The sequence below is a fragment of the Acromyrmex echinatior genome, chromosome 11 (genome assembly GCF_024713525.1).
Source record: "Acromyrmex echinatior isolate Ae372 chromosome 11, ASM2471352v2, whole genome shotgun sequence".
Classification (NCBI taxonomy): Eukaryota; Metazoa; Arthropoda; class Insecta; order Hymenoptera; family Formicidae; genus Acromyrmex; species Acromyrmex echinatior.
This window is the reverse complement of record NC_141862.1, coordinates 13752658-13761498: the sequence shown is the minus strand read 5'-3', so window position 1 is coordinate 13761498 and position 8841 is coordinate 13752658. Positions and strand designations below refer to the sequence as shown.

Genomic DNA, 8841 nt, shown 5'->3' with positions numbered 1-8841 from the left:
GTTTTAATTTATTTTCCTAATTTAATTTTAATAATTAATTAAATATATGTGTATATGTACGTGTATATATATTTTATATATACATATATGTATATATAAAATATATATACATCTTCAAAACATGTTTGGAAACATTTGCGATTTTTTCGCATTTTGTAAAAAATTAAATATCTCGGTGAAAAAAAATAATAGAGAGCCATGTGATCTAAATTATTTTCAACCAATGTTCTAAAGTGCAAAGATAGAACTTTAAATTTACATTCAAAATTTTTGTACATTTTATTCCTAAAATTACATAAAATTGAATATTGATATATTTTGCAATATTTTTGTCTTACTTTAAAACATTGCAATTTGATGAAACATTATCAGACAAAATTTAATATAAAAATATTTTAAAATAGATATCACACAATTTTTTTAAATCGAGTTATTCAAAATTGAAGCAAAGTGACGTTTTTTTTCAATGTCGAAGAATTCGATGAAAAAAAAATCGTATAGAGCTCAAGGAAAAAGCAAATTAAAAACTCGCTCTTTTGAATATTGTAAACCACGTTTGTGTGCAATTTTTAATTCACGCTGTGGGACTTAGTAATTTCGTAAAAACTTTGAGATTTGATGCACCTTTATTTATGTTTGTATAACTAAATTTATAAATTTATTTATTTATAAATTTGTATAACTCCATAAAATGTCAGTAAGATCATTTTTTTCAAGTATCTGGAAGGAATAGATTTCAAGATGTAAAATGCTTTTTTAAACATTTTGATACAATGATTTTTGACAAAGTTCTTCTATTTTAAAATTTACTTATTTTTATAGGGTCGAATGAAGTGGGCCTTTAATTTTGTTCAGATAGTGTATTTATGGGATTTTTTAAATCAGGAATGTATCATCATTAGCATTATATTATACATGTACCTTGTGAAATATATATAACAACGTATACAATGAAATATATATAACGTATAAACAATTTGCATAGAGTACAAAATTGTAAAGAATAAAGTGCTTATATTTCCCTGTAAAAAATGTTTCATAAATATATATAAATATGTATAAACATACATAAACATGCATAAATATTCATATATCAAACATATATAATTATATATAAAATTTGTACATGTTTCATACATCCTTCTTTCTTTTGTAAAATTACTTTTTAATACAATAAAAATAATAATAATGAGAAAACATAAACAATAATAAATTTAGATAATATATATTTAGATTTAGTTTTTGTTTCTCAAACTTCATTTTATACACAGTTCTGATTATTTCTTTTTTGCTTTACTCAGATATTATTTAAACAAAAAATTTATTAATTATTTGAAATACTCTTTTTTAACAAGAATAATGTTTTAATAGATCAATTAATATATTACTGATAATAACGAAAAAATATTTTCGTAAAAAAAATTATATTAATTTCAAATGGATTTAATTTTTGCACTTCAAAGTACTAACGATAAAGTTTGTTATATATTTACAATAAATTGTAAAGAGTATGTATATGTTTTCATGCATACATATACATAGGAATAAAAATGGGAAAAAAGTAAAATTAAGTTATTTTTTATCAATATCGTTATCATGAGAAAATTTATATAATTTTTATAATTCCGTAAAATCCAACAAGCACTAATAGCTAAATGTATAGCATGTATATTTATTTGATTTATTGTATTTATTTATGTCCTTCCCGACTTTATTTCTCAATCTATTACCATCGAGAAAACTCTTTTGTAATTTATTAGAATGGACATAACTTCTTTGAAGATATAAAGGTGAGTTACTGATAATTTAACAATGATAAAATAAGGCGATTTAGTGATATTTTTCTGCAACGCATCAATTGTTCAAATATATTTTAAATATTAATTATTTATAGTATTTTAAAGTGCAAAAGTTAAATCCATTTGAAACAATGTAATTTTTCTTATGTATATTATATCTTTTCATAATCATCATTGAACAAAATGAAATATGAGTACATATTAAATTATTAAACCAATTGTATTTATGTATTAATATTACTGTTCAACAACAACAAAAAAACAGAACGAAATACAGTCTTTTGGATATAAATACGAATCCAGCTTTTAAATTGTTCTGTCACGTCACAGTTTTGAGAAATCAACGTTTAAAAATCCAAAACGAATTATTTTTACATATTTGTCATTAACAATATATGATGTGCTGTACTTCGATTTTATAATTCTTAACGATAATTCGGTTAATGTTATGTTGTCGTTGCGTAGTTTTTTTTTATCATGTATAAAGCTCTACGTTAGTTGCAATGCAGCATCGCAGCTTTTCCATATAAATAGACCATATAATTAGTATTTAACTACTATGAACATCTTATTAATCGCAACACTAGAAAATCCTTTCGGGGGCTGGAAGTCTTAACAATATATAACTTAATTTTGATTGAAATAAAATATCTCAAATACATTTCATATATCGCAGTTATAATATGATAAAATATATAATAGCAGCCTTTTTTTACAAATTGAATTGCAAATTTGTTAAAATGATGTAATGGAACAATTTAAATAATACATTCGACATGTAAAAAATTATTAAAAAAAGACTAATCTTGTTTTAGTATTCGAAAAAAAAGTTGCTTTTTGTCAAACAGTGTAATCATTATATAATGATTGAATTGAAAATAATGTGAATTAATGTACATATTTTAGAACGTAGATGCTGAATTTGTATGTGTTGGACTGACATTATACGACAAATTTGGGAAATTTAAAAGCTAGAAATCGAGTTGCCTGTATTGTAAAATTGAACTGTATTGTAAAATTGAAGAGTAACAACTATTCATCCAATACGATTTATTAACGCATCTGATTTGACACCTGATAAAACAATGCCTTATCAAGAAGATGTATTTAAAGGTATACGCAAGTACGAGAGGAATACATGTCCATTACGCTCGTTAGTAGATGTACTAAATAAAATATCTACTGGTCAATCTATTTGTATCCTCGAGATCGGACTACTACGTTCATTCCCCGAAACTGACAAACTTGTCCCTAAAGAAATGTTCAGTCCAAAAAAAATTATTGAGCACATGATGAAAATGCATGGACAAATCATGCAAATGATTTTTGAAAATCCTTTATGCATTCACAAAGTTGTTTACAAATATAATTGTGACGATGAAGAGAAGGAATATGTCTTTTCTAATAAGATGATGTTTTATGAAGATATTATCACTATCTGCTATCTATATTGTACTATGATAATGAGTGAATCACATAAAGATAGGACATTTTCATTAATGACTACTTTAGCCAGCATAATGAGGACAAAATATATTATATATCATGATATTTATCATCCAGAAACCTTGAGTGAGAATTTAGAAAATATCACTTGGTTTAGAATAGCATATTCTTTTCCGAGCATTACATTCTCGATTTTATATCATAATTTTGTCGAAATTTCTTTGCCGACAATTTTTGATCATAATCTTCCTAAAAACTTCCTTTTACTCACCATTGCTCGCTCTAATTATTCCTAAGTTAGTAGATTCTACTCCATTTCCCCTGCTTATGGCTTTTGCTATTTCTATTGATAAGGAAAGCATTAAACATGGTACAAAAACTTCGATACGTACACTTCGGAATTATATCTATGAGTTATACAATTCCGAAGTCTTTCCTATAAGTTTGAAATTACGACTATGCGAAATATGGCGCATTGTACATAAAATAGACAATGAATATAAATTTACTCCTTACATTAAAGAAATATCATCAAAGTATGCGCTTTAAGATTTCTCAGAATTTATGGAAACAAATTTAGAATAAATGCAAAAACGACTTTCTTTACTGAAGCTATGAATATTTATTCATAAAATATAAATAATAAATTATGAATGTTACATCAAAATTGGCAATTATTTTGTACAGTTAATTAACAATATATTTATATCTGTTTAAAACATGATAATTTGTTTGTTAAAAGCAATACAATTTTATAGCAATAATACAATTTGTAAAATTGTACTGTTATTTAATTAACATTATACAATGTATAATATTAATTAAATATATGTAGTATATAATTAAAATATACTATGTAGCAAAATTATATTGTTAATGTAAAATTTACAGAGCAAAATTGTACTATTATAATTAACATTATATAAATAGTATATAATTAAAATACAACCCAAGCAGAACAACATTATGCTATCAAAATAATGTCGAAATGATTCCAAAATGATCACTAAAAGTCATTTTCAATTCATTTTGATGTCATTTTGATGTTACCGTGACTTGTTGTTCTGTTTGGGTAATACATAATTAACATCATCATGTAATTAGTACATTTTATAACAGATAATATTCATAATGCGTTGTTTAAAATATATTATACAATTTCTAATTTTAAATCTGATTTATAAAAGGAAAGATCCTTTTATTTGAAGATAATTTGCGTACTCAATGTAATATCATTTCTATAGAATTTAAATTAATGTAATATTAATTCTTACGTAATATTAATTACTTTTAAACTTTATAATATGCTAAATCTTTCTTAATCTGAAAAGTTGTCAAAATGTAATTCATTATTGTTAATTATGTGTTAGACCAGACTAATGTTTTCAATTAATTTCCATAATATTATTATTGTAAAATATTTTATATGTAATTTTATATACCATGACTGACTTTTACATTTACCATACTTAATGTAGTTGCATTTATATATGCATAATTCAAAAAGGAAAATTTTTGTCGACATATAAATCAAAATACAAATTATTTGAGCATTATATGGACATTATGTAATATAATTATATGTAAAATATAATTAAATATAATTAAAAATACTAAAATAAAACATATTTTTTATATACTTCCGATGAATAATAATCACACTAAGTCATTTATTAACCCTTAAGTCAATTTAAATAAAAGTTAGTATGTCGATTATAACATTAAATGTTTAATAATAAATTTTTTTTAAACTCGTATGCACATTTATATGCATACATAGTAAAAAACATTTCGTGTTAAAACGAATCTTTGTTAAAATTTTTGTGTTGAATTTTTAATATATTCGAGTGTTTTTTAATAATTATTAATAACTTAATAATTAATTATAATTATTAATAATAATTTAACATAATGTGATTGTATATTCATCTTATATTAAATTAACAAAAATTTTGGTAGACCGTTTGGGACATGTGAAATATGTCCCAAACGGGTGATTAAATTTAACACAAACTTTTTTATTGTGTACATACATATATGTATAAAGATTATGCATTTCGCAGGCTGCTCCTCGCTTTGATGAAGTGGACTGCAATGTTCACGAAACATTAGCATTTCAAGAATGGATTTGGACACGAAGAAAATCTGCAAAACGCGTAATCTTTGTATAGAAAGCACTCGTGGAAGCCTCAAGAATATTATACATATACATATTAAAAAGAGAAAGTAGCAGTAAAACAAAGACGATAACATCATAATTATTTTTCTTTTTATTTCTATCTATATTATCAAACATGTACTATAGAAAAACCCAGTGAGAAATGATAATGGAATTGACATCGAATCGATGTCGAAATCATTAAATCGACGTCGAATGGATGTCGATTCGACATCGATTTTATTATTATTTCTCATTGGGTAATATATAGTGTACTGGGTCTGACTATGTACATTTATGACCTTTCATGTTTTCTTTCGTTGTTCTTCGAATCATTAGGACTACCACTCGCGTTATGAGTTTACTGACAATATTAAAATAAAGATACATAGGCGTATATCATTTAAAATTAACGAAATTACTCTTCAAACTTCTGTGATACATTAATCTCACAATCAGGTATGTATTTAAAACAATGTTATACGCGTATGTCACTTAAAAGTTAGTTGTTTCTTGGAAAATACTGTCCTTCTTCTGAATTATGTTTTTAACACTGAAATTAGCAATTTTGCGCATATAATATAAGATTGTGAATTAGATTGTGAATCAGAAATAATCATTAATAATCATTATAAAACGCACTTATACTTTAGGTATATATTTTGAGATGTAGAAGTTGGATTCATATGAACTGACATTTGTTTGGCGTTAAAGGAAACGTATTGGACGAATATAAAAAGACGAGGAATCGAATTATCTTAGAAGACTGACCAGCATCGCAAAGTTAAAAGATTATTTCATTTTACGAGATTTATACTAAATATAGATATATGTCAGTCTAATCTATTAAAAATAAATATGCATGTGAATCCTGAAGAAACCATTCAATACAGTAAACATTTATTAGACTTATTAATAATGATATTGAAAAGATATATTATAAACGATAATTCTCTGCTCATATTTTTGCCTGAGATACAGTTTTTAAACGAATTCTCCCTGACTGAAGTTGTTCCCTTAATGTTATCTCAACCAAGAACGATTATTAAAAGAATGATGGAGATACATGTAAAACAAACGGAAGCTATTTTAAAAAACCCTATAAATTTAACTACATTTATTTATAAATACAAGTTTGACGAAGAAGAAGAAAAATTCGTTTTTTCCAATGATATGCCGTTTAGTATTGATGTCATTATTATATGTTTTTTGCATATTATGGGACTGACTAAAATTGATCACGTCCACCCTGCAGTACAGGATTTAATCGCAGTTATGAGAAAGAAATATCGTGTATCTTATACGAAAAACTTTAAACCAATAATAATTACTGAAAATGAAATAGTAATCTCTTATCCAAGTGTATCTATACCTTTGTATTATTATAATAATATATTTAATCCTAGTCTTATTTTACTATTACATGTATCAAGTATCTATTTTTATTTACCGTGGTGTTCGTGGTTAGCTTTAATTATCCCCGTAATAGAGTCAGAGTTTAAAACCCCACTTGCATTGCTTCTTGCTATGGCTGTTGTATGCGAGAACGATACATCTTCTTACGTATTATATCAACGAATTCTTGCGTTCTACACTTCCGAAGTATTCCCTAGAAATTTTCAACTAGAAATATGCACATATTTGGGTATCGTATACAAGGAAAACGATAAATATAGATTTGCTTCTTATTTTACTATATATCGTGAGGAAGCTATAAAATTAATATCTGCTAACATAAATAATGATGAAAGCATAAACTATACGCTTTCTAAAATATAGACATGTTTAATGATTCTGTATTGCTAAAAAAAAATTAATAATATCCCAAGAAAAAATATTTTATATATATAATTCTATATAATTATATGTAATTATTTAAAATTATATCAAATTATATAAAAAATTAATATATATTATATGTATAAATGTATATAATTATATAAAAAAATATGTAATATTTTTTTTCCCGGGATAATATGTAAAAAATTAATAATTTCATTTTCCTTGATTAATTAATAAAGTACTATAAGGCAAAAAATTGTGTTCAATAATGCAATTTTATAACAATTATTATGAAATAAATTATAAATATAAAGATTATGCCATTCCGATATTCCAAGAATGAATCTGTACACCCATAACTGTAAAACGCATAATCTTTATATAGAAAGCACCCGTAGAAGCTTCAAGAATATTATCAAATTATAAATATTTTAATTAATTGCACCAATAATAATTAGGAAATGATGATACTGTCTAATAAATTTCAATCCGTTTCCAAATTGTTTAGGAGATTTTTTCGATGTAAGTGTGTGCCAAAAATATCTTCAGTAATAAAAACATAATGCGATATCATTATTATAGATTTTAAATTAATACGTTTTTCTCTAAAAGGATTATTTCTCTTAATTTCACTAAGTGTTCTTTGTTTTTCAGGAAATAATTTTTAATATTAGGAATAATAGAAATCCAAAACAATTGTGTTACAAATATATATTTTCTAGGTTTTAAATATATTATAAAATAAAATTTTCACTTTTTGATGACTTCATTTTTATGCATAAAAAGATAATATGAAGCGATTTATATAAATTAAACGCTATATTAATATAAGAAAGTATGTACATATAAAATGAACATTTTTTTCTTAATTACAATTGTATTTTGCTTTAGATTAATTTCTTAATTCTTTAAGAGGAAGCAATTTATTACAAGAAAATTTATATGATGTCTAATAAAAAAATAATATTGGCATAGAAAACATTCACACATATACAGAATGAGGCATTTAAAACATTTTAAACATAATTTGCTTGTTTTTAAAAATAGAAAGAAAAGTTTCAAACAAAAATTGCATTGGTTTCGAGAGAGACGTAATTTGGTCATGTTGTTTTTCTTTTAGGTGGAGGCGTTAAAAAAACATAAAAATCACTTCCACTTTTTAAAATAAAATTAAACGATTTTTTTTTACGTAATATGATTTTACATAATTCTCTGACTATTTTGTATATGAAAGTATAAAGGTAGACATATCAAAAAACCAATAGTTTACGAGATATTTTATTTTATTTTAGCACATATTGATAGCACATATAAAATGTTAAATAATATACATTTTTATGTAATGTACATTTTTATCATACCTTAATATTTTTTGTGCAGAATAATGAGATGAATCAATTGATGTAAAGAAAACGCATAGTTGCTTATTTAAAAAATTATTCTTTTTGCATACATATTTTTTTTTAAGCAACTGTGTTTTTTTTTACACCAATTAATTCATCTCATTATTTTATGCATAAAAGTATTAATATAATTATAAAATATTAATAGTTTATGAGAAATTTAATATTCTATGTCAAAATATAGTATATAATCTTATAAATTATTGATTTTTTTATATGTCTATCTTAATACTTTTATATCAGAGTTAGTTAG

General features: G+C 24.0%; 1 pseudogene; it reads left to right on the top strand.

Annotated features, from left to right (window-relative positions):
* Positions 1–143: 143 nt before the first annotated feature.
* LOC147908180 (uncharacterized) lies at positions 144–7251 on the top strand (annotated as a pseudogene).
* The last annotated feature ends 1590 nt before the right edge of the window (positions 7252–8841 follow it).